Source organism: Rattus norvegicus, chromosome 2, assembly GCF_036323735.1.
Source record: "Rattus norvegicus strain BN/NHsdMcwi chromosome 2, GRCr8, whole genome shotgun sequence".
Lineage (NCBI taxonomy): Eukaryota > Metazoa > Chordata > Mammalia > Rodentia > Muridae > Rattus > Rattus norvegicus.
In genome coordinates this window covers 198824526-198852271 of record NC_086020.1, presented here as the reverse complement: position 1 = coordinate 198852271, position 27746 = coordinate 198824526, and the positions used below count along the sequence as shown (strand labels likewise).

Here is a 27746-nt window from a genome sequence, read left to right as displayed (position 1 = left end):
AGCATTTATAAACCAGGCATAGTGAGTCATACACTCCTGTAATCAATTTTAAAAATTGTATTTTGGGGAGTCTCTATGTGGGTATGTGTATGTGAATGTAAATTCCCATAGACGTTAGGGGCGTCAGATGCCCCTGGAGCTGGAGGTTTAGGGCGTTATTGTGAGCTGAATTTGGGGGCTCTGCCTCTGCCAGAGCTGTATGTGCCCTTAACCAATGAGCCATCTCTCCAATGCCATTACCTCCTGTCATTCTTAACGCGCTGGAGGTGAAAAGGAAGGAATTCAAGGTAACCTTGGGCTACACAGAAAGTTCAAGACCAACCTGGGTTATAGGAGACCTTGTTTAGAAAATAGGAGAGGGAGAGGGGGGAGAGGGGAAAGAAGAGGAGAGGGAAGAGAGGGGGGAGGGAGAGGGGGAGGGGGAAGGAGATGGAGAGAGAGAATATGAGAGAATGATTCTTACACTGAGGCTGGATGTTTAAAGCATCTGTCGCTACTAACAGAGGAGGATATTCACTATCAGAAGGGACTAAGGAGCAAGATCTTGGGATCCAAACATTTAAGAAGCAACTTTGTCTACTGAAAACACACTAGAATAATGATTATCAGACTTAAGACATTTAAAAAATGGTACATATCATAGGCACATAAATTGGAATACACTGACAAGAAGGAGAGAAGATTTTTGGTTTTTTTTTTCTTTTCTATTTTTCAGAGCTGGGGACAGAACCCAGGGCCTTGCGCTTGCTAGGCAAGCGCTCTACCACTGAGCTAAATCCTCAGCCCCGAGAAGGTTTTTTTAAAGCATGTGGAATCCCATCACTTGAAATTCCATACTTGTGTGTACACCTGCGAGGGAGGAAGGTATACAACCTCCCAGTGGCCCAGAATGTGAGGAGTTGGTTAAACTGGGTTCAACTTTCTAGCACTTCCACTCAGTAGCCAGGAGGTTGTTTGATCTCCTCAGTCACTTCTCTTTGATACGGGGATGTTGGGAGCCTGGGATACAGTTTGGTATAAGATGCTTGTCTGGCCTGTGTGAGCCCATGAGCCTGATCTCTAGCACTGAAAGAAAAAGAAAAGGAAGGTACTAATAACCCTCCCTTCATACAACAATTTAGGTGAGTTAATCCGTGGGCAGAACTTAGACCATATCTTGGCATAGTAAGTGTCCAATAACTGTTAGTGGTTACAACTGTGTTTTAGAGAAAGTCAATCTGACCCTGGCTTATGATAATGAAAAGTCGTTAAGTGCTGAGGTTGGGGCAGTGGCTCAGCAGTTAAGAGCATTGGCTGCCCTTCCAGAGGACTAGGGTTCAATCCCTACACAACCGTCTGTAACTCCAGTTGATGGAAACCCAGAGCTGGCTTCCCAGGCACCAGGAGCACACTTGGTTCACAGACATACATGCAGGCAATATTCCCATACACATAAGAATAAATTAAAAAGAAGTCATTATGGATAAGGGTGATGGAGGTGGGTTGAACTGAAAGCTGAGTGTAATGTCACTCACCTGCAGTCCTGGAAAGCAGAAGTGTGTGTGTGGAGCAGGGGAGGATGGGGGAATTGGGGTGTATGGGGGAATTGGGGTGTATGGGTTATTACACAAGGTTTAAGATCCTTGCCTCAAAACTGAACCAACCAACCAACCAACCAACCAAATAAATAAATAAAAAACCAACAACAAATGTGGGTAACCCTGTCATGTGGGACAGAAAGGCCGCCTCAAGTTAACACAGGGGCCTGGGCCACCCTGGGAGTTTTAGGGCACCTTGACCACATACAGAGTTAAACCCTGTCTGAAAGCAAAGCAAACACATGTAATAAACAAGGAGAGGGAAACAGATGCAGAAGGCATTCTGGGGAAAAGGTGCTTGAACTTGGCAAAGAGTCTGGCGCTGTGGTATTCTACTCTGCGGCCACCAGCCGTAGGAGGCAGTTAGTTAGAGGTGTCAAGGACCCTGAGGAACTAGAGCATTGATTTTGTTTCATCTTAATTAAGTGAAGTTAAAGTAGATACTCAGTGTCTGAAAACCTTTTCAACTCAACTTAAGATCACTTGGGTAAATGAGTACATTCCCCTTGCTGCAATTTTTATAAAGTCAGAATGGAGATCAAGCACTTTTGAATGAGTATTTGGTGCCAAAATGAGCCGTACCTTAACACCTGTCAATTTTGAAGACTGAATATAAGAAGAACACTGCAATAGTTTATAATGACTATAAGTTGATAAGGCCTACATAGTATCTAAATGCAACCTACCATTAAAATTAATTTAACCCTTTTTGTTCTCTACATTTTTGAGACAAATTGAAAAGCCCGAAGGAGGCTCACGTTTCTCTGGGACATTGCTGGCCTGCAGGTAGCAGATTTGGCCCCGTTCTCCTTTTCAGCCACAGAGCCTTGGCAAGACCGACACGTCTCACCTTCACCTTCTCGTCTGTAAGATGCGAGTAACTGGGTTCTTGCCTTTTTCACAGTTGATTGGAGGATTGAGTGAGTTCCAGGACATCCAGGGTTACACAGAGAAGCCCTGTCTCAGGAAAAAGGAGGAGGAGGAATTTAAAAATTCATAAATAAGTGTCTGGAATAAAATTCAGAAACAAATAATCATGGTGGCTTAAGTCTTCAGTCCCAGCACTGGGAAGGCTGAGGCAGGAAGCTTGTTTTTCTAGAAGTTCGAGACCAGCCTGGCTACCCCGTCAGACCTTGTTAAAGAAAGAAAAAGACAAAAGAAGAAAGGGAGGAAATAGAAAGAAAAGAGAGAGAAGAAAAGGAAAAGATAGGGTTGGGGATACAAGTCAACAGTAGAGCACTGACCTAGAATAAATTTGATTTCCAAAAAAAAGAGACTTCTCTCTCTCTCTTTTTTCTGAAAAAAGATTTATTTATTTTATATATGTGGGTACACTGTTGTTGGTGGTGTCTTCAGACACACCAGAAGAGGGCATCAGATCCCACTACAGATGGTTGTGAGCCACCATGTGGTTGCTGGGAATTGAACTCGGGACCTGTGGAAGAGCAATTGGTCCTCTTAACCGCAGAGCCATCTCTCTAGCCCATCTCTCTAGTCTCTTGATTGTCCATCTCCTTCCAGCTGCTGTGTATGTAACTCTCTATATAGCTAGCTGTTCCTCCTGATAATCTTGTCTAAACTCTTGAAAATCTTGTCTGACCCCTCCAGACCCCTCTAGCTTCTCTAGGCCCCTCTCCTTTATCGACCACGTTCCACATTGGTTTTCACCCCCAGCATTTTCAGGAAAACTGCACTTGTCCAATCCCTTGGTAACCTTTCTGCCCCCAGCAGGCTTCATCTACCAGCACTTCACAGAGCTCTGATGGCTCTCACTGCCTACCTATGCTTTCTGACTCCAGCCCCACTCGAGACTTGGCTTTGTTTCTGCCTCCCTGGTGGCTCCTTCTCTTCTCTACCTGATTTCCAGCCTCCTTGTCTCCTTGAGCTGTGAATCTGTCAGTTCCCAGAAGTCAGTCATCAAACGTCCCTCTATTCCTCCGTCTCTCTCCCCAGCCCTTGAGTTTTACTCCCTAGACGACTTCAAACAGCAACAAGGCAAGGTGAAAGGCCGCATATGTATCGATGGGTCTTGGATTCATACTTCTAGTCTGGACCTTGCCCCTGAACGCTACACCTGTATATCCGGCTGCATCTGGATATGCATTTAATTGGCAGTTCAGGTTCAGAATGTCCAGACCTGGTCCTCAGCATCACTTTGATGTTGATTTTTTTTTTTTTTTTGAAATCCTGTGCCTCAAAGAAACTTTCTCCTCTCAGCTGCCAACAGCCCTTTCCTTCCCAACACTCAGGCTGCAAGTCCTGACTCCCCTCTTTCTCCCTCCTCTATCAGAATTCATCAGAAAAATTTTACCAGCCCTTCCTTCAAAATATACTGAGTGCGATGGCTTTTTGTCCTTGTCCAAGACTCCGTCTCCAGGCCTCCTACTGAGCTGCCTTCCTTCCACAATAATGTCTTGTTTCACGCAGCCTGAATAAATGTGCCAAACATAAGCTTGATTTCTGTCCTCTTTTCCTCAGCCTTCGAGCGTTTTCTTCTCAAGAGCAGGAAAGATGGCTCAGCAGTTAAGAGCACTGGCTGCTCTTCCAGAGGACTGGGGTTCAATCCCTGGCACCCACATGGCAGTTGACAATGATCTTTAATTCCAGTTCTAGGAGCTCTGACATCCTCCTGTGGCCCCTGAAGGCACTAGGCAAATAATACTTTTCATGTGGTGTGCAGACATAAGTTCAAAACATCCATATGCATAAAATAAAAATAAATCTTTTCGTAAAATGTTTTCCTTGTTAGAAAATGCTCAGACAATGAGATGACCGGGTCTTTTAAAAAAAACCTCTCTCGGGGGTTGGGGATTTAGCTCACTGGTAGAGCACTTGCCTAGTAAGCGCAAGGCCCTGGGTTCGGTCCCCAGCTCCGAAAAAAAAGAATAAAAAATAAAAATAAAAATAAAAAAACTCTCTCTACTCATTCTTCAGAGGCTTGAAGTGAATTTGGCAGCGTTCATCGAACACTTCCAGCTCCTGTCATTACCACTTCTTCGACATTTAGTCTGACTGCATCCATTTCAACTTTATCTTTTCTTTTCTAAGTTGTTTTAATAACGTTAAATCACCCAGATTCTTTTTTCTCTCTTCTCAGGGACGTTTTACTACTGCTGAGGTCTGGGCTATACAGTTCTTTATAACTCTGTCCCTACTGACATGAGCTGCCATCAAAGACTCATATAGTTGTTTACAGATTTGGCTGGCATCAATTTTTCCTGCAAAGGAAGCTGTTGGAACCATAGTGTTTAATTCATGTACTATCCTGTCATCAATTGTCCTCATCACCTTGAGTAATTTCCGGAACTCGGCGAACTCTTCACAGTTCACACCGCCACTGAGTGCCGCCATATTGGACCATGTTTTGCTATTTTAACTAATGCTTCTCTGTGCCTTCCTGCATCTGTCTCCTGCTAAGAAGGCACATATTTCTCAGTGCCGCAAGCCTACAGGAGCCTGGTGCTGGGCCCTGGAACATGCAGATTCATCGTTAGGAGGTGCCAAACTGTTTTCTCAAGGGCAGGAACTGATCATGATTTCCCTTTCAATTATTTTAGAGAGTAAGGGATTAAGATTCACATGTTGATTTCTAATTCCCAAAGAACATAATCCCCACATTTAGGAGGAAGAGGCAGGAAGATCTACCAGCTTAAGATTAACTTGGGCTACAACGTTGAGTTCATGGCCATTCTGAGCAATATAGCAATATTATCTCTCAAAAAAGGCTGGGGATGTAGCCCAGTAGGTAGAGCACACAAGACCCTGGGTCCAGTTCTAGCACTGAAGGGACAGTAGATGGGTATGGAACTTAATACTGTCCTTGACACTGGAGAGACTCCCAGAGACAGGATATTAACTAGAACTTTAGAGTCCTAAGGAATAGGGATAATGTTTGCAAATATGGATCAATAATGAAGGGTATTCTTGCTGTTTGGAGACCCCAACAAAATCCCCGTCCATAGCCCTGCCCCCATACTGTGGATGTTGAATGCAGGGCCTTAGGCATGTTGTATCTGAAGTGTGTCTCTGGCTGGACTCTTACATTTTCAACTCAAATGTAGCTTTTGCTTAGATAATTCTTCAATTGAAAAACAAGGAGGAGGAGGAAGAGGAGGAAGAGGAGGCGGAAGAGGAAGAGGAAGAGGATCTACGTCAGCTTTTGCTGACAAGCCTCCTTTAAGACTTAGTGGTTTAAAGGAGTAACTATTGTTCGGCTCAGAATGCTATAGTTTCTCCGGGTCGATTGTTGAGGTCTAGGCAGGATGGCTAATCGCTGCTAGGCTCCCATACAGGACTGTGGTCAGTGGGTGGTTGCAAGCTTACGCATCTAGGATGCCTTGTCAGGCGTCTGGCAGTCGGCAGGCTGTTAGTGGGACACCTGTGTTCCTTCCCTTGATTCTTATTTTCCCGTAGGCGAGCTCAGACCCACTTCTGCTATGGTCTCAGAGTTCCAGGCGGTGAGAAAGCACACCCAAACATACACACACAAGCAAAATAAATGTAAAAGTAGTATTTTGTTGTTGTTTTTTAAAGACCAAAAGCAATTTAGGAGAAAAGGATTTGCTTTAACCTAGAAGTTATATACAGCTCACCATTAAGGAAAGCCAAGGCAGGAACTTGGAGGAACAGAAACCATGAAGGAATACTCCCCACTTTCTATGGCCCATTCAGCTTGCTTGCTTTTTCTTTCTTTCTTTCTTTCTTTCTTTCTTTCTTTCTTTCTTTCTTTCTTTCTTTCTCTCTCTCTCTCTCTCTCTCTCTCTTTCTTTCTATTTATTTATTAGAAACATTTTAATTTCATTTTGTGAGTACATTGTTGCTGTCTTCAGACACACCGGAAGAGATCCCATTACAGATGGTTGTGAGCCACTGTTTATTGTTTTATGCATGTGAGTACACTGTTGCTCTCTTCAAAGACACCAGATGTGACAGATGGTTGTGAGCCACCACGTGGTTGCTGGGAATTGAACTCAGGACCTCTGGAAGCACAGCCGATGCCCTGAACTGCTGAGCCATCTCTCCAGCCTCAGCTTGCTTTCTTTTTTTTTTTTTTTTTTTTTTTTTTTTTTTCTTTTTTTCAGAGCTGGGGACCGAACCCAGGGCCTTGTGCTCGCTAGGCAAGCGCTCTACCGCTCTACCGCTGAGCTAAATCCCCAACCCCTCAGCTTGCCTTCTTATGTAACTCGAGACTGGCTGCTCAGGGGTGGCACCATCCGCAGTAGGCTGAGAATTCCCACATCAATCATCAATCAGGAAACGCACCACAGATATGTCTGTAGGCCAATCCTGCGGAGGCATTTTCTCAGCTGAGGTCCCCCGGTGACTCTACAGTGTGTGGCAAGTTGACAGAAACTAACCAGCATGGTAACCCAGGTTGGTTTTGAACCTGCAATTCTCCTTCTAATTTCAGCCATAAAGTTCCTATACCGAAATGAACATGTGCATGCATATTTTAGATGTTTGCTCCATCACCATTCAGGTAACTTTGCCCCTGCACTCCCCTCCTCTCCTGTTTCCTCTCCTCCTCCCCTTCTTTTTGTGAGGCCAGGGTTCACTGAATGGCCTAGGTTCACTGGACAGCCAGGTTCACTAGATAGACAAGCCTAGAACTGCTTCTCCTCTCCCACAGCTTCCGAGTGCTGGGATTACAGGTGTGTACCACCACACCCAATGGGACATTTGAATGTTTGAGACGGGGTTACTCTGTGTAGCCCTGGTTGTCCTAGAACTCACTCTGTAGACCAGGCTGGCCTTGAATGTATGAAGATCCGCCTGCCTCTGCCTGAGTAGTGGGATTAAAGGCGTGCACCACCACCAACCGGCTTATTTCTTCAGCCCTTAAATTATGTTCTTAGTCAAAATGGAAATCCTTGAGTCAAAGGATGAATTGTATAGCTTATATTTCTCATTTTCCCTCAATTTCTCTTTTGGAGAAATTGTATCAGTTTTATTTACCATTAACCTTGTATAGCCTCATCCTTTATCGAGTTGAAGTTTGTTAATGAAAAATGTGAGATTTTAATCAAAGCTAGGGGTGTGGGGTTTTGCCTCTATTTTTTCACGATAAAAAGTGATTCACACCCATGTATGTGTCTGGAGCCCACGGGGATCAGAATACTTGCGAGCCATTTTGTGGTGCTGGGACTGAACCCAAGTCCTCAGGAAGAATAAGTGCTCTTAAACGCTGAGCTGTCACTGTCTCTTCGGTTCTATTTTTTCTATGTGTGTGTGCGCATGTGTACATGTCTGTCTGTGTGTCTCTATGTGTGGGTGTGCGTTTAACATGGACCATGTGGAGGTCAGAAGATGGCTTGTGGAAGTCTTTTTCTTCCACCATGTGAGTCCCAGGGAATTCAACTCAGGGGGGAGGTGTGGGGGCAAATGCCTTCACCTCTGGGCCATCTCAGACCCAGTGCCTTCACCTCTGGGCCATCTCAGACCCAGGCATACGTCTTAATTATCCATCTTTTCTGGCTAGAATGCAAACTCTATATGGGCTAATATCTTCATATACTTTATTTGTTTCTATACTTCTAAAACTTATCATGTTGGAAGTACATCACTTTCTTTTCCTGAATTAAGCCCCATTTTGTAGATGATGAAATTAAGGTACAAAGAGCTCTTAGCCTGTCAGAACTTCCGAAGCAAGTGAAAGGGTAGGATCTCAGGCAGCTGGGTTCTTAGCCACCATGCGGTCTGCCTGTCCTTGCCCCAAATCCAAACAGTCCAAATGGTCTAAGCAGCAAAGAGACCACTTTCAGCTTCCCATTGTGTCTACAAGTCCCCAAGGACAAACATCTGTCAGCACCTCCACATGACATTCTCTGTTTGTTTGTTTGTTAAGACAGAATTTCTCTGTATATCCCTGGCTGTCTGGGAACTCATTATATAGACCAGGGTGGCCTCAAACTCACAGAGATCCTTCTGCCTCTGCCTCCCAAGTGCTGGGATCAAAGGCATGTGCCACCACCATTCAGACACTATTTTTGAAATACTTTGTTCCCTAAGAAAAATATATGTCTTTTAGAAAACTCTATGAAAATTGCATCAGCATCTCTGTCTTATTTATATTTGGTTTTCATTATGGTAGATCTCATTACTGTATGTGTATGATGTGTGTTTGGTCGTCAGAGGACAGCTCTGTGGAGCTGACTTTTGCCTTCCACCTTGACATAGGCTCTGGGGGTTGAACTCAGGTCATTAGGGCTTGCTTGACAGTTAACCTGCTGAGCCGTCTCCCCAGGCCTGAGCATAATATATTGAAATTAGCTTCTCAGTGATCGATTCCAGTCATGTGTAACGATGCTTCAGGGAATATCCTCTTACAGGTCGGTGAGGATTTGAGTCTATCTCTAGAATAAATTCTTTAAAAATAAGACTGCTGTGTCAAAGGGTGTGCTTAACATTTCTATAGGAGTCTAGTGTCTAGTCAGCAGCACTGACTTAAAGACATCATTAGCCTTCTCCGTGACAGGCTCAGGGGAGACAGGCTCTGAGAACAGCCAGCAGAGCTCGTTGACCTCAGGGAATTACTGAGACATGAAGGGCAAGGCTCGAAGGCCTGTCAGCTTTATCAGGCTACCAGTTGTCTAAATCAAGGAAATTAAGCAGTGGCTAATTTAAAAAAAAAAAAAGTATATGTCGAGCGCCTAGGTTTTGCTTAGTCTGTACCATTGTCTAGTTCTTTCTTAAGCTACTGCTGTAGATTGTACCAGGTTAAAGAACAGAACAGATCATTAGAGTCAGGGCTTGACAGCTGCTGGAGACAAGTACATCTTCATACCCACTTAAGTCTGAAGCTTAATGTACGGTTATCATCCATTCTTTACCTTCCGCTTGTCACAGATCATTAAATGCATTTTTAAAGATGTAGATAGCGATGTATCCTGAAAAGGAAACAGGTTAAGGCTCATGGCTTTCTACTCCTTTTAGAGTGTATGCATGCTGCTGCACGTGTGTACATGCGTGATGTCAGATGACAGCGTGGGAAGGTTGGCTCTTTCTGCCACATGGGTCTCAGGGACCGCACCCGGGTCTGCCGTGATTGTCCGGCAAGTGTCTTTGCACGCCGAGTCAGCCTGCATCAGCGCAAATTAAAGGTTTTCTAAGCCTGCATCTTTCTACTGATATGAAGTAAAAAGCAAAAAAAACAAAAAAACAAACAAACAAACAAAAAACAGACAATTGCTTAATGCTTTCTTAGGGAGATGGTGAGGGAGATAAAGGGTGTGGACCCAGGTGTGAACAGCAAAGGTAAGACCAGCCTGAGTGTGTGACACAGATGTGAGCAGCAAAGGCAGGACTGGCTGGAGTGTACAGACAGGAGTTACTAGGAGTGCCTCACCATGAAATGAATAACCCTATGATCTAAGATTAAAAGAAAGCCATCAATACACCCCAACTTACTATTATTATTTCGTATATGTGCTTAAATTTGAATGCATGCCGCAGTGAACATGCAAAGGTCAGAGGGCAACCCTTGAGAAGTTGGCTCTTTCCTTCCACCATGTGGATCCTCAGGCTCGGCAGCTGATGTCTTTGCCGATTGAGCCATCTCTCCGCCCTAATTGCTCTTATTAACATCTTAATTTTTTAATGTGCAAAACCTAAGTCTTAAGGAGATTAACTGGTTTGCTTGTTCTAGGGAGCGTCATCCACATGGTGCCTTTAGAACGTTGAGGATGTTGAGGGGGCATGGACGTGGGGTCCTTTCTGTTCTCACCTTCTTGAAAAACAGGTTCAGCCAAGATACACAGTTTAAGTTTATTTAGCAAAAACAACAGAAGCAACAAGGCAATGATAGTAGGCACCCTAAAGTGATTGTAGTGGGTGCCCAAAATGGGGAGCAGCTTGGTCGGTTCTGTGTTGTGATTTTTAAAGATAAGACAGGTAGCACATTCCTGAGGTAGGAGGAGGCCTCTTCTGTCCCAAGGCACGGCAGGCTAGATCTTTCTCTTAAGTATTTTCTCTTATACTTGCCACAAAAAGGAGGGGTACCCAAGCCACAGTGCAAATGCTGTTATCATGAGTCAGGTCCTTTAAGGAGTCAGACTCCTCATTAGTGTGCATGTGTGGGTGATGCCCTGGTGTGTTGTTGATAAAGTGGGAACAACCCAACTGCAGCTTCAAGGTTTTAATCGCTTACTGGCTCTCGGATTGTCAGCAGCCTCCAGACACAGCTGCCGTTTTCTCTGGTGACCTCACATCTAAATCCCAGCCTTCCGCATGTCTCTAGGGCAGACTCCTGTTTCTGGAATAAACAGGAGCTTCTTAGAAATCGTCCTTACAATTCAGTCTGGGCCAGGCAGACTGCATGCTTTTAATCACATTCGGAGGCAGAGGCAGGTGGATCTCAATGAGTTTGAGGCCAGCTTGGTTTACGCAGTGAGTCCCAGGCCAGCCAAGACTGCACAGTGCAACCCTGTCTCCAACCAATCAACTAGCCAGGCAGCCACCCAAACGACCAACAACAAAACCAATTTAGTCTGTTGCAAGTAGGCATGAGGATATATGGAAGTGCCTGTGTGCGTTCCCTGGGAGAGGCTTCGTGGGAGCCGCTGCCGCCTTCCAAGACTCCAGCACCGCTTTGTGGTTTTCCCTGGAGGCCTGTCCTTCCTCTAATCCATCGACTCGATGGTGTAGACTCAGCTGTAAGCTCTTTTGCTTCGCCTCTCTATCATCCTGAACCTGTCCTTCTAACCCTAACTCATTTTAACTCACACACTTGTTTTCATTGTAACAGAGTCTGGACTTAGGGGAGCTCTTAGGGGAGATCCAGTCATAAGGGATGTGCAATTCCTAAGACTGTTTGCCTCTGATCCTGAGCAATGAAGTGTTTGATGCCGTGTGTGTGTGTGTGTGTGTGTGTGTGTGTACACGTATGTGTGTATGTACGTATATGTATGTGTATGTATGTATGTATGTATGTGTATGTATGTATGTTTGTGTGTATATATGTGTGTGTATGTGTACATGTACACGAGAGTCTATGGGTGGTACACCAGTGTTTGTCTATGAGAAGGTCAGAGGAAGACATCTGAACCTTCCTCCAAGTCTTTGTCTGACTTATTGCCTCAAAGCTCTGTTTCTGTGAGGACGAGTAGCTGGTGAACAAACTTCCAGGGTCTGCCTGTCTCTGACCCCTAACTGCTGGATTACAGCCGGCTTTCTACATGTGTTCTATAGATTCAAATCCAGGTCTTCATGCTTGCACAGCAAGTGTTCTGAGCCACTGAGCCATCTTTCCAGTCCCATACATTTCTAAATATTTCGAACCAAAATGTGTTAAGCACCTCCCTTTCTATATTTCACATTTAGAACTCAGAATTTTTCTCCTAATTTGAGACAAGAAGCCCAGATAGATCCAAGGAGGGGTCATACCCTACTCCACAAATTTTCTTCTGTTGTTCGAAACCAAAGGGCGCTTTCTCAAAACTCTATCTTCCAACTTACATCATAGGACAACTGGTCAGGTTTCAGTTTTGCTTTGTTTTTGAGACAGTGTCTCGAACTGGCTTTTGTGGCTTCAGAGGACGTTAGATTTATAATTTTCCTGCTTCCACTTCCCAAGTGGGATTACAGAAAATCTAATTTATGGTCTCAGGCACAATAGGCAAACACTCCCCCTCCCCTCCTTTCCCCTTTGGCTCTTTTGAGACAGGGCCTCACTTTGTAGTTCTTGCTGTTGTAGAGCATGCTGTGTAGACCAGGACAGCCCCATACCGGCATGATCCGGTGTGATCCGGCGTGATCCTCCTCCTCTGCCTCCCAGGTGCTAGTGTTATAGGTGTGAGCCACGGCGACAGACTGCCAGGTTCTTAAAATCTTGGTCGGACTGAGAACCTGAACTCTGATCATTAGTGGAGGTTCACTGATGGCTTGCTCTGTGAAAAGAAATCAGTGTTATATGTGTGTATGTAATATGTACATACATGTGTGCATATGTATGTGGTTAACCTCTTTAATCACTGCACTATCAGAAAGTGCAGATTTTTCCTAATACATGACTGTGAATTGTTAACACACAAGGAAGGTTGTTAGACACTTGGGAAAGCATCTTCAATTTGGTCCGCATAGGAAGTTCCAGGCCAAACAGGGCTACCTAAAGGCACCTTGTCTTAAATAAACAACAAAGTGCACATTCTTCAACTGGAGTTCCTTAAAAATGCCCTACCAGTACCTGTCGCTGCTGATCCAGGAGAGATGACTACATGGTCCTTTGGGTTCCACATATCCGGTGTGGAGGAGGAGATAGCCTTTTCCTCTGAGAGGTTCCACCTTTGCCAGCCCAGCAGCAGAGCTGCCCCCTAACACTCCCTTTGCTTAAAGTTCTAATTTCCTCCACAATATACAGGCTCTGGGTTTTATTTATTTATTTCTTTGACTTCTTTGGACTATCGAGAAATCTCAGTCCCTGGTTCCAGAGAACAGACATGTCAGAGCAGTTAACATTTGAAAATATCAGTAACAAGTTCTCTCTGGAAATTGTGGGTTGTTACTGTTTATTCTATAAGATATTTACCTTTTCTCTGATGTTTAAAAACTTTTAAAAGATTACATATTTTGTGTATGTGTGGGAGTGGTGCAGGTAGGCCATGGTATGAGTGTGGAGGTCTGAAGACAACTTGCAGGTGTCTGTTCCTTCCACCATAAGGGCCTTAAGGATCGAACTCAAATTATCAGGCTAGACAGCAAGCACCTTCACCCACTTAGCCATCTCACTGGCCCCTTAGATTTAATAACTTTAATATCCAAAGTTTTAAAATAATTTATTTATCAAGTTATCTCCTTCGTTTGTTTGTTTGAGACTGGTTCTCACTATGTAACCCTGGCTGGCTTAGAACTCACTGTGTAGACCAGGCTGGCTTTGAACACACAGAAATCTATCTGCCTCTGCCTCTGGAGCACTGGTATTAAAGTCATGCTTCACCACACTGGTCTCTAAGTTACTTACTGAACACGATGGACTAAAAACAGAAAGATAAGGCAGGAACTTCACACCTACAAGTATAAGGCTGTTAAAGGAACAGGCAGTTGCAGGAAGTTACAAAGAGAAATGAAGGTATGACAGAAAGGGGTCAGATGGGAAACAGCAACAGACAGAGCAGCCTCTGGGGCCCAGCATCAGATCCTAGCCCCACAGACTTCCAGACTCAGGCATCCAGGGGTTAGAGGCATGGCTCAGTGGGTAAGGTGCTTGCTGCTCTTGCATTAAGATCCCTAGCACATAGTGGGGAAGCCCAGAATGGCTACTCTTGGAGAGATGGACTCACAGTGGACCTGGCTTGGGTTCCTAGACTACATGGCAGCCTACAGCCATCTATAACTCTAGTCCCTGGGGATGTCATCTTCTGGCCTCTGCAGGCACCAGGCACACCCACACTGTATATACATACATTCAGGCAAAATACTCATCCACATAAAAATAAAAATAAAAATAAATACTTTCTTAAAAAAGAAGTCTGACATGATCATACACACCTGTGAGCTCAGAACTGTTGAAGCAGGGACAGGAGGATCACTGGGATGTGCTGATTATCAGCCTATCTCTAGGTTTAGTGTTGCAAAGAAATAAAGGGGAGAGGGATAGGGAAGACCCAGTCTCTCCCTCATGCACACACGTGCTCACACATACACGCATGCATGCATACACACACATGCATGCATACACACACATGCATGCATACACACATGCATGCACACACATGCATGCATGCATAGGCACACACATGCATGCACACGCACACACGTATGTACACACAGTAAAATTTTGATAAGTTCTGAAGCTGTAGCAGAGCACCTCAGGTGCAGAGAAAGCAGAGCGTATCAGTGTTCTAACAATGGAATTACTAATCTCACAGAACCAGCTATCACTGACGCAGAAACTTCTTTGTTCCGGCCAGAATTCCAAAGTACAATTCTCTTCTTGACAGAGCTTTGGAAGTTGTAGAAATGGAGCGTTTCTTTTAAACCACTGTAATTTCTTTTGTCTCAAACTTAAGTAGAAGGGACTATGGTACTTAATTACTATCTATTAACCATTCCGAAAGCTGGCTGCGATTAGAGCAGCAGGGAAACCTAGGCGGCTTGTTTATGGGTGGTCATAAAATACAGGAGTACCGTGACTGTTCTGCTCTCTCCAGTGACTGCTAAGCAAGCATTTCTCCAAACCTTCCTGAAAATGAGGGGTGTCTGGCGTGCTGCCTTAGTTTCTTCCACCAGATTTCATTCTTGGGCCTACGCCACTTGTGCTCCCTCCAAGTATGAGGTGCTCGTGTGCACTCAGCCCTGGGTGATGCGCTGCCCGGAAGGGTTTGGGGTGGGAATGGGTGGGCTGCCAGGTGGTGGGAGGGGGACACAGAAGCAGCAGGGCTGTGCTCTCACCAGGTTTAGCACAGGGTAAAGGAACACTTCGCCTGGTAGCAAACCGTAACTTTGGAGGAGGGCGGGAGTGAGCTGAGGATCTCATGTCGGGTTCCTGTTTGAGTGATGGTGGCTGTCCATACTTGTAATCCCAGCACACAGAAGGCAGAGGCAGGAATAGACCAGGCAAGCTTAAGAGCAGCTAGGTCTAAATACAGGCTACCAGCCAGGGTAACACAGAGCTATCCTGTCTCGAACAAACGAAAAAAGTCATAAAGAAAGAAAAAGAGACAGAGAGAGATACATGGCTCCATCAGCAAGCCAGAGGGTATGAATTAATTCCAGAACTGATGGAGAGGAAAAGACAGAGGATTCCTGGGGTTTACTGAGCAGGCAAGCTAACACAAATCAGCAGGCTCCAGGTCATCGACAACTCTGTTTCAGAAAAATCAGGTGGACAGTGTTAGGAAATATAATGTAGTGAGGGGGTACCGGGCAGGCCCATGCCAAGATGTCCCCCTGGGTAATTATGCCATGCAACAGATCTGGTATAAAGGAGGTTTATTTGGGGGAAGGGAAGGGATGGAGAGTGAGGGCCTGGAGAAGGAGTAGAGCCATGAGGGCAGAGAAAAGGGGACAGAGAAGGACAGAATGGGGGAGAGAGAGACTGGCTGGGAACACGTGGAAACAGAGAGAGAACTGGGGTGGTGAGCCTGTACCTGGCTGTGGCAGGTAATGGCAGCAGATGATGACATAAGCCTTGCTAGGTCACTGGGAGGAGGCAATCTAACAGATAGTTATTGAAGATGGCACCCAACATTCATCTATGGCCTCCGTATACACACACACACACACACACACACACACACACACACACACACACACTCCATTCTTTGTGCTTTTCTATAAAACTGCTTCCACCTCTCCTGTGCACGGAGGATAATACTATAGTTTGCCAAGAAGACTGAGGGTGGAGCAGGGGCAGGGCCCCCTCCTGTGGCTTTAGCCTCAGATGCTTTCAGGTTTTTGCCCCGAAAACTTTCTACCCTTCTCCATAAGAGGCCAGTGTGCAGGCCTGGCTCTAGGTCTTGAACCAGTCTTTTCCAGAGTTTTAAAGATTCTGGCTTCTCTCCATTGCATGCAGTCTGGATGCTACTCTCTCTCACCGCCAAAACTCCCAAGAAGAAAAGTGGTATCTTTCAAAACTTAGGCTGTGGGTCAGGCCTGGTGGTGCATGCCTGTAATGTCAGCTCTCATGAGGCTGGGGAAGGTTAGGAGTTCAAGGTTACCCTTGGCTGCTTTGCTAGTACAAGTCCATCCTTTACTACATGAGAGCCTATCTTTAGAACAAAATGAGAGAAAGACAAAGAGGAAAACAGCAACCATAGAATGAAACCATATTGTTCCTGGGTTAGGGGTACAGCTCAGCGATAGAGGCCTTCCTGGCAAACAATGTTCTCCTGGTTCCTAAAAGAAAAAAAAAAGACCTAGTCAAGGCTTCCAGAGCCCAGCCCTCTGTTTAACACAAAGCAAACATCTGCCCAGTGAACAGCTGGCACGTATGCCCATCCTGTTGGCTTATTGATAAGACAGGATGCCTGCTCGGCCTGCCCAGCATCTGCTGCTCTCATCATAGCTGATCTGTGTAGAGCTCGGTCAGTCCTTCCTCCACCGCCACAGCCTGAAGGCCTGTGCCAGCTTGAATAACACCGTTGCTGCCTTTAAATTTTTTTCTTAATTTTATGTGTATGGCCATAGTATGTCTGCTTGTCCATCTGTGCTTGACAGGTGTGCCCCTGTGAGAACAGGGATTCAGATCCCCTGGAACAGGAGTTACAGAGGGCCACTGTATAGGGTCCTGGGAACTGAACCTGGATCCTCCCGTCTCGCCAGCCCCATACTCTGGCTGTCTTATCCTAAGCAAAAGTTGTGGCTGAATGGGGCCTTCTCCTCAGGGCTGCCTCCCAGGAGGTCTCACCATTTATGGAAGAAACCTAGAGGAAGTTCTGATTCAAGGAGCTCCCTCTAAGCTCTTTTGTCTCCCTCCTTTTCATTTCAAAAATAGTGCTGTGTTGGGGCTGAGGGTGTACCTCAGAGGCAGAAACGATGAGTTTACAAGTTGCTGGATCCATCCCCAGCTCTGGAAAGAAAGAAACAAACATAGTGGAGGGTCAAGCCTGGACCACCATGAAAAAGACAGCCACAACAGTGGGAGCTGGAGGTGTGATGTAATCGATTAGGTGAAGCGCTTGCCACAGAGCCCTGGGCTCAGGCCCAGCTGTGTGTCTTGGTTCGGGCCTGTGATGCCAGCACTTGGGAGACAGAGGCAGGAAGATTAGGTCAAGGTCGTCTCTAGCTATGTGATGAGTGTTGCTTAGAGTACTTGAAATGGGGTGTGTGTGTGTGTGTGTGTGTGTGTGTGTGTGTGTGTGTAAATTTTTAAAAACATACTCAGTAGAGTCGGAGAAGGAGTGGAAGTTCCTGGAAATCCTGCAATTGCATAGGACACTCAAAAGAAAAACGGGACAGTGTCAGTTTAACTCCACGGCCACTGTCAACTCCAGGCAGGCAACATTCATTCTCTTGCCTCTGTCTAAATGCTAGGATTACAGCCATATGCTTGGCCCTGATTTGATCTTTTCAATTTTCATTTTTTTTTCCATCTAAGATGCCATTGCTACACCTCACAGCACAGAGCTGAGAACCTTGCATCTCTCTGTCTAGATAGAAAACTTGATTTATGGGCACTGTAATGAGGTCACTCATCTCCTCCAAATATTTCTGTGAATCATAGTGTATCCAGAGTGTACCCCAGTGTGACCTGATCTAGAGACAAGGTCTTTGCAGATGAAGTTCAAGTGAAATCCTTAGGGTGGGACCTAATTTGACTGACGTTCTTTTTTTTTTTTTTCTTTTTTTTCTTTTTTTTCTTTTTTTTCTTTTTTTCGGAGCTGGGGACCGAACCCAGGGCCTTGCGCTTGCTAGGCAAGCGCTCTACCACTGAGCTAAATCCCCAACCCTTGACTGTTCTTAAGAAGGGCTGGGGCACTTTGGGTTTAGAGGTACACACAGTTAAAGTGGTGTGTGAGGACAGTGTTGCGAGGTATGGTAGCACCTGTCCGTAATCCCAGTGTTCAGGAAGCTGAGTCAGAGGGATTATCAGTTCTAGGCCAGCCTGGTTTTACAGGTAGACACTGACTAAAAAAAGCCAAAACACAGTGTCATGCTGTAACAGACCCAGGAACACCCCAGAGTGCTGGCGGTCACCACAGGCTGGGACAGGGATGTAGGAGATATTCTCCCTGTCGGCTTCAGGCATCTCTCCTAGCCCCCTGCACTGAGAGACAGCAAAAGCTTGTGGTTTCAGTCCACCCAGATTGGGGTGCTGTCACAACAGCTTTGGCAGACTCCCATGGGTATGCTGAGGTGTACCACGTCAGCATCCACAGGGCACACTGAGCAGGGGTCAACGTGTGTGTGGGGTGTGTGTGTGTGTGTGTGTGTGTGTGTGGAGTGTGTGTGTGTGTGATTGTGTGTGTGTGATTGTGTGTGTGTGTATGTGGTGTATGTGTGATTATGTGTGTGTGGTGTGTGTGTGTGTGATGTGTGTGATGTGTGTGTGTGTGATTGTGTGTGTGGTGTGTGTGTGATGTGTGTGTGTGATGTGTGTGTGTATGTGGTGTGTGTGTGTGATTATGTGTGTGTGTGGTGTGTGTGTGTGTGTGTGTGTGTGTGTGTACGCATACATGCTTACTTGTGCATGCATAGAGGGAAGAAGACAAACTCAGGTGCTGTTTCTTCCCTCAGGCAGTACCTATGGGCTTTTTTGTTTGTTTAGTTGTTGTTATTGTTGTTGAAACATTGTTTCTTACCGGCCTGGAACTTGGCCTGGAACTTGCCCAATTGGTTAGGTTGACCGGCTAAGCAACCTCTGGGTTTGTCTTCCCAAATGTCTTTGTCTTCCCAGGTCCGGGAAACTAAGCACAGTCTGCCACACTCAGCGTTTTTTGAGGTGAATCTAACTCAGGTCTTCATGCTCACAAGGCAAATACTTTACCAACTGAGCTCTCTCTCCCACCCAGCTTCTGTTTTTCATTACATAGAACTCCCTATTGTTTGAAATGGATTAGTTAATTAATTCTTTTTTGTGGTGCTGAGGATCTAACTCAGGGCTTTCCATGTGCTAAGCAAGTGTCCTGTTTCTCAACTACACCCCCAGCCAGCCCTGTTAGAACCGTTGTTCTCAACCTTCCTAATGCTGCAACCCTTTAATATAGTTTCTCATGTTGTGGTGACGCTCGAAGTCAAAATTATTTTTGTCCCTACTTCATAACTGTAATTTTGCTACTCTCTAAATTGCAATATAAATATCTAGTATTCGGGATAGCCGGGATGTAACCCTGTAGGTGGTCTTGACCCACAGTTGAGAACCACTGACTTGGAGCAGTGTTACACCAAGAACATCTGCATTGAGTCAGTGGATTAAAGGCCTCATCCTGTTCCCAAATCACATGAAATGTTTCAAAATAACTGTGGAGCATCTGCTGCAGGCCAAGCACAGACGTTCAAAGGTTGTCAATCAGAAACCAGAATCAAGGCAATAGCGTCACTAAGCCCACCCCTGTCTAAGCCGGTTCCTGGCCTAAGAAGCAGCAACCCAATGTGGCAATCGTCAATCCCTGATGGCCTGTTGTTCTTCTCAAGGAACCTGGACCAGCATCCGGAAGGATTGTGAAAGGGGTCCAGGGTAGGCTGGTGGGATGTGAGGGTGGCAGAATATTTTGAATATTCATAGGAAGATATGAGATAGGGTTTTATATATCTCAGACTGGGCTCAAACTCACTACGTAGCCAAGGATGACTTTGATTGGACCCTGTGATCCTCCTGCCTCCACCACCCAAGCGCCAAGGTCGCAGGTGTGCACCGCCATGTCTGTTTTATGTGATGCTGGGGATTGAACACAAATTAGTTCCTCGGAGTAGCATCAAGTGACAACAGAATATTAATTACCCCAAGTTGATCTGTCCAGCCGTAAACAAACGGAGCAGGAACACGAGTGCATACAACAGAGGGAAGGAGCCACTCTGAGAAGGCCGCACCCTACAACTCCATCTCTGTGACCAGAAAAGGCAAAGTTGTGAAGACGGAGAAGACCTGGTGGTTGGGAGGAAGGGGTGGACAGAGCCAAGGCAGCAACACTGTGTATGATGTGGCATCATATATATGATTCTACACAGTAGACACAGCGTCACACACACATTCATCCAAAGCCACAGAACACATACATAATCCACGTGACCCCCAGGGCAGCAGTGGATCTGAGCAGTAAAGATGCATTCATTGCTTCATCCGCTGTGGTGGGCGAGGTTGGTAGTGTCCTAGGGAACACCCGAAATGTCTGTTTTCCTTTCACGTTTGAGAGCTTACAGTTGCTGTTTGCTTGTCTATGCTTGTTCTTACTGTTGTTCTCTTTGCAGATTTGTTGTTTGTTTATTAGACGAGGTCTCACCTCACAGTCCTGGCTGGTCTGGAACTCACAGAGATCCTACTGCCTCTGCCTCTCTGAGCCCTAGGGATTAAAGGTGTCTTATATAGCCCAGCCTATCCTCAAACCCAAACTGTGTGGTATAGGATAACCTTGAACTTGTGATATTTCTGTCTTCTGCCATGACACCTGGTGGTTGAACCCTTTTTGCCTAGAGTCCGTGTTTGTTCCAGGCAAACAGTCCACCAAACCACTATAGTTCTCGGCCCTGAGAACCTATAATTGATTTTAAAAATAAAATAATTTTTTAAAAAAGTTTGAGGAAACATGAAAGCACACACGGGTGTCCTTGGGGATCTAGGGAAGCTAGTATGGGGAATAGTCTTCTGTTGTGGGGTTGTTGCAACTGGGAATTATTTGCTACAACCGTAGTGGAATTAAAGCCCTGTTGACTTGTATCTGTAGACAAGTGTTCTCCATGTTACCGTTCTCGATCTGAGACAGGTGACATCCAGACAGGCCACGTCCTTGGACAGGTTTGTGAGGGCCAGGCCCTCCTTGGCCCAGTGTTCACGGGTCTGGTTACAAGTTCAGGCAAAAACAATCAAATGGAACACGTTGTGCTCATTAAAAAGCAAGAGAAACCATCTTTGAAGTTCAGTCTCAGAGAGCCCCACCCCCTGGGCAGACGTGTGCCCTCCTCTTACCTGTCAGAAAACGATGAGGTTTCCTAAAGTGGCATTTCGTTCCTTGGTGACAAAGCCTTTTCAATCCCAGGGATATTTACGGCTGGCACTGAAAAGCCCTTTGCACCTGACCACCTGGCCGCAGTGACTGGGTGTCAGCAGCCAGCCTTTGTCTGTGAGAGATTAGCTTTGGGGGGCTGCTGGGGTGAAAAACGGAGGGAGGAGACAGATGTTATTTCATATGTATGAGAAGACTCAGGTGAGAGAAGAGGTGAGTCGGGGCTGGAAGATCCAGTGAGGCAGAGAAGGCTGTCACTGCAGGTCATCACTGACAGGCAGCAAAGTCAAGGGCTCCTTCTCTTGCTCTTGCTCCCTGGCAGGGTCACCAGAAGTCCGAGTGCTCCATAGGGTCCCCCATCCTAGTCCTAGGAAGACACAGATTTTTTTCTTTTATTCTTTTCTTCCTTCCTTTTTTTCCCCCTTCTGTACAGAAGGTTGAACATAAGCCTCACACACACTGGGTGGGCAAGTGTTCTACCCTCTGTGAGCTTCGTCCCCCTTTCACCTACTTTTAAAATTTTAGCTTCCAAGAACCTTCCTGAACAGACTCTCAATCATCCTCAGAGATGGTTGTTGCCAGGTTTTGAGGTGTGGAGTGGACTGTTTCATCCTCTTAGCAGAGTGTGTGACGTACCCAATTTATAGACTCGGGAGATGGATCCACAGCCCTGCAGGGTGGCGTGGTAGGACAAGAGCAGGATCCACACCTCTAGGTTCTAATCCCATCACCTTGCACAGCTCCAGAGCTCTGCCATTCAGTCGTTCAATAAATCCTTACGGCCAGCTGCTGTGTCTGTCGATATTCTAGGCATTTGTGCTACACCTGGGGACAAAATAAATGGTCATGTCCAATAGAGCTCGAAGCTGATCTAGTATGGGGCTGAGACACTGGACGACTAGGTTATAAAGTGTGTTTGAAGGCAGTAAACTCTACGAGAGGGGTGGGGAATCACTCTGGATTTGAGGGAACAATAGTTCAGTGAGACCCAGGGGAGGGAACTGTCACTGTCAATAGGAAAGTGTCTCAGTACTTCTGTCTTAGTCAGGGTTTTACTGCTGTGAACAGACACCATGACCAAAGCAACTCTTTTAAGGACAACATTTAATTGGGGCTGGCTTAGAGGTTTGGCTGTTCAGTCCATTAGCATCAAGGAGGGAGCATGGCAGCATCCAGGCAGGCATGGTGCAGGAGAAGCTGAGTGTTCTACATCTTCATCTGAAGGCTGCTAGTGGAAGACTGGCTTTCAGGCAGCTAGGAAGAAGGTCTAAAAGCCCACGCCCACAGTGTCACACCTACTCCAATATGACCACACCTCTAATAGTGCCACTCCCTGGGCCGAGCATATTCAAACCATCGGAAAGTCAGGCAGCCCGACTAAATCAACAAGACTTCGGGAGAGCTGTGAGGACTAGTGATGCACAGAAGCCAGCCAAGTGCCCAGCACATAGCTCATTGGTTAGCGCCTTATTATCTTCTTTATGTGACTGCTCAGGAAAGACAGACCGTGCTACTACAGACAGATGGAACAGTGTCAGCCTGGCCCAGGGCATGGAGGAGCCAAATACCTGCTCTGTGTGGTGTGTCTCTGGCGTGACTGGGAGGGATCTCTTTTGGGTTTGGGTCAAAGGAGAAGCCAGAAACCCCGAGCAGAAAAGAACAATGCTAAGAATAAGTAATCTAAGGCCAAGATTCTCCCAGATTCCTTAACCTGGGATCCCAGTAATCCTGGTACCACGTTGCTAGGCAACCTCACACAGTAGAGGACAGCTGGCTGGGACCAGCTAGCTTGAGACCTATTGCTTAGTAGCTCCTGGGTCTGGTGCTCACTGTGAAGGGAGGAAGTCTTATATATTAGCAGAGGAAACAACTGGTCACTCAGGCACTCAGAGGAAAGCCCTGAGGCCTCCTTAACCCTGTGAGTCTCCTTTGGTGCCCAACATTCACGTAAAGACCCTGGTACTCTGGGATGAGATGGAGCTCCGTTGGCAGTAACATGCTTGCCTAGCATGCTTGAAGCTGGCTTTGCTCTCCACACCACATAAAACCAAGCATGGGGCTCAGCATTTGCTTCCAAGCCTGACAAACTGAATTCAATCCCAGAAAGCTACAGGCTGGAAGGAGAGAACTGACTTTCTCAAGCGGTCCTCTGACCTCCGCATGGACATCATGGCAGGTATACACTCCCATCCCCATGCCACACACACATACACACATATGCACAAACAGATATAAAATCTAATTTTAAAACGGGCATGATGGTACATGCCTGTAATCCTACCACTGACAGGACAGGAGGGCCAGAATGGTGTCCATAGTCAGCCTTGTCTCAAAAAGACCCTGGCAGCTTAACTGTTCTGAAGTGCAAATCCTTCAGTGCAAACAGAATTTCACCTACGAAGAAGTATAAACATGTAATCCCATTAAAAAGACAGCTTTCTACTTCTCTTTGACGGGGCAAATCCTTGGTCTCCTGGTTAAAGTATTATAGCCTTGGTTTAGTAAAATATTAAAGGACTTCAAACTTCTGATCCGTCATTACACAGTTACATGTTTTTCTGTGTAGAGAGGAGGTGGCAATAAAGTTGACAGAAAGTATGAGACTGCAGGAAAACACACATGGCGGAATTCTGACTCCTGTCATACACAGAAGTGATCTATAAGCCACAGGGTAAGAACCATATCTTGTGGGAAATTTATCATCTAACAAATGGGATAAATAACTTATTTTTAGATTCATTTGTTTGTGTGTGTAAATACTTTACCTGCATGTATTTCTTTTTCTTTCTTTTTTTTTTTTTTGGTTCTTTTTTTCGGAGCTAGGGACCGAACCCAGGGCCTTGCGCTTCCTAGGTAAGCGCTCTACCACTGAGCTAAATCCCCGGCCCCACCTGCATGTATTTCTACGTACTAAGCTTGTGACTGTTACCCTCTGTGGACTAAAGGGCATCGGCTCCCCTGGAAGTGGAGTTATAGGTGGGCGTGAGCCATCATTTATGTGGGTTTTTGGAATCCAACTCAGGTCCTCTAACCGGTGCTCTAACCTCTGAGCCATCGCCCCAGCATCAGTAAGTAACTTAATACTTAGAGCACTAAGCCCTGAAAAAGGGAAGATGATGGAGAGATCCAAACACACTGTCCAGGAAGTTTCGATGAACAGACTGATAGAGTACTGATGTATAGGTGGTCCTAAACCGGTGGGGATGGGGAAGCAGGTGGCTGCCCTCCCTCCCCCACTTCCAGTCTGGCAAGCTACAGAATGGGCAAAGATCCTCCCACCACCGCCTTCACAACAAACAAGGGAGTTCAGGTTGCCTCGCTCCAGAGCCTCAACCCAACCACACACCACAACTCAAGCTGGGTCAATCCCGGTGCAAAAAGAATAAAGGTCATCCAGGAAAGCATCCGGCTGGCACTGTGCTTGAAGACTCAGGAGGAGGAGGACTGACGTTTCAAATGGTGACATTTCTCTGACTTTTTCCAAGTTTCTGAGCAGAGTGAGTTTATTCCTACTTCTCGGTAAACAGTAAGTCCTCCTGACAGAGAGTGGAAGGACTGAGAGGAAACAGAAGGCTGCCATTACCTGGTGTTAATCCACGGGATCCAAGAAGCAACTACTACACACTGGCCAGTGTCCCCAGCTCTTGACACTTGAAACATCTAACTATTATGTCCAAAGGAACTTCTTTTCAGGGACTCTGTGAGGAGAAGGGAATGACCTGGGTGTCAGAGGGACAGGAAGTGTCCTTCCTCAGAACCCAAGGCTATAGTCACAATTGGTTCCAGCAATAACTCAGGTTTGCTTAAGAACCTGTTCTGAAGAACCCTGAGGCCAGCCAAGACAAACCCTGGCGCTGTATGTCTGCTTCCTGGTGCGACTGGGACCACACAACCTTGGCTTTGGGATTCAAAGACTCAGAAGGGGAGACTCCTGCCTGGTTCCAGATTCTCCCCCAGGATAGGGGAGACTCTCACCAGCAACCTCTCGGTAGCTGTTAATGTTTAATTCAATAACATCACCCACTAAAATGATGTGGTTTGGACTTATGCATCACGTATGTGTATGTATGTATGTATGTATGTATGTATGTATGTTGTACATTTAATAGTGAAGGAGTAGTAGGATGTGTATAAAATAGTCTCCAGTGGGGAGAGTGAGTGGCTGAAGCAACCGTGGCAGAAACAGGAAAGGATTAGGACGGCAGTGGGCGCACAGGGCCCAGTGTACTACTTTGACTTCTGGAAATAGATATTTAAAAGCTTGACGTGGCGGCATATGTTCATACTTCCACCTCGAGGAACCAGGAGGTAGGTTGATGCCCACCTAGGCCACATAGCAAGACCTCGTCTCAGAAATAATTGTAAAGACATGAACTTGGATCTCACCATAATGAAGTTTTCACATCTTCGCTATGTCACAAGTCTAAGGCTAGCCTGGGCTACATAGACACTGTCTCACAAACAAACAAACAAAACAACAAACAAAAACACGTTTTAAAGGGATGTCTGTCCCTCCTGGAAGTTTCCCTTGCACAGCAGTTATACAGAAGCTCATCACCTTGAACCTGATCGTTCCAATCCGGGGACTCTGTCCAAAGGCAACAGGAGACTCAGGCGCCATCACGGGAGTGCAGACTGAAACAAGGGAACTCTGGATGAGAATCACTGTCCAGCAACGTTAGAATGGTACAGAATCGTTAAAGATGGGGAAACACTCTCAGCTGCCTGGGGGCAACCGAAACAGTCTGAACACGTGCATCCTGCAAGGTCTTCACTTGTACTTGTTTGCGTCCTAGGGACAAAGCCAGGGCCCTGTGCATGCCCAGCACCCACTCCACTGAGCCGCACCCAGAAGACTGGAAATGTAGCTCGCTGGTGGAGCACATGCAAGGACCGTAGAGTCCAGTCCCCATCACCGCCTCACCCCACACAGCATTTGCACATACAGAAAAATAATCCGGAAAGACAGACAGACAACAAAACAGCAAAGCTACTTCTCCCAGGCCACCTTTCACCCAGCATGCAATGCACATTTCGGGGAGCTTGTTACATTGAAAAATGACCCGCTTCTGGGTCTCAGACAGGGTCCTTGCTGTGGTCAACTGAAAGCCAGCTTTGGTTTAAAGATTTATAAATACAGGAGTGAGGTAAAATTGGGAATGGGATGAATTATTTTTTCTTAGTGGACTATAGCAAATCTATATTTTCTTTTTAAAAATTATTACATAATGTGTATGTATATATATATGTATGTATGTGTATATGTATGTATGTATCTACCTACCTGTACAGCATGTGTATATATGTGCATTTGCACATGTCTATGCATTGGTGTGACCAAAGACTGACACTGGCGTCTTCCTTGATTTATTTCCACCTCATTTTTTGAGTCAGATCTCTCAGGGGACCTGGAGCTCACCTACTCAGCTAGACAAGGCAGCCAGTGAGCCCAGGGATCCTTGGATTCCATCCCCCAGTTCTGTGATTAGATGTCTGGCTTTTTAAACAATCTACAACATTTTTATTGATTCTCTAAGAATTTCATGCATGTGCCTGGATTTTAAGTGGGTTCCTGGTCTCACATTGGACGCAGCTCCCATGCCTGTCCTGCAAACACTTCCCTGATTAAGTCGTTACACCCGGCCCCCTGCCGGCCTTTTGACTCTGCTGCCAGCCCAGGCCATCTGTAAACAGCACCCTTGGCAGCCCTGCTGGAGGATTGCCCTGTCAGGAAGGAGGATAGGATGGGATGCCCCACTGTCAACAGGCCATCTAGTCTTGTCCCTTAGGCATTTCTGCCGGCCATCTGTTCTGTTTCTAACAGCAACGCTAAGTGTCTTTGGAGGCCTGCTTGCCACAGCTTTCAAACCTCTCTGAGTCAAAAAAGAAGCAGTGCCGTTCAGTGGTTAACGTCACCTTGGCGTTAGAGAGGTGTTCCTGTCTTTGGCAGAGTCCTTAGGCATCAAGAGCTTCTGCCTAGGAAATGGTGGAGGGAGTGGGGGAGGGGTGAGAGGTAGGGAGGAGGGTGGAGGTGGGGAGTAGGGGTGGGGGTGGAGATAGTAGTGGGGCATACAAGAGCACGGAATAGCAGTTACATTCCTTTGTATGTATTTTATGACCGGTCTCCTCTCCACCTCATTCTCATCAGCACACTGTACAGCTATCCTCTCTGTGAAAACTGGAACTCTTTCAGATCCCGGGCGGGCTTCAGACTCATACTGCTGAGAGCGTCTCCCTAGAATGCCAAAGATCTGGCGGCCCATGGCACCGAAATTGCCAGAGTTTAAATGTTTTAATTGTAAAGGAATGGAATGCTCGAAAACAAAACATTTTTAGCAGTTAATTTTCCTCCTCCTCCTCTTCTTTTTCACAGTTGCAACAAAAATGCTTTGAGAAATGTCTTAATAATAATCTGGTACACCTCAGGGAGTCACCGCTACAGGGGCATAGCCAGTAATCGCACACGATGTGCAGCTGCCTTCCACTGCTCCCGCTTGGTGTCCTTTTGAGTTCGGTCAGTAGACTGGTAACTGAAAATACATTTTTCCCTAAAATAATTGGAGCTGTTTCTTGCATT

The 27746-nt window shown here is 46.0% G+C and overlaps 1 protein-coding gene across 2 annotated transcripts in view; it reads left to right on the top strand.

Moving 5' to 3' along the window:
* Nucleotides 1-27746, top strand: part of Elapor1 (endosome-lysosome associated apoptosis and autophagy regulator 1) — a 79175-nt gene that overhangs the window by 4226 nt on the left and 47203 nt on the right. The gene's annotated exons all lie outside the window — the stretch shown is intronic.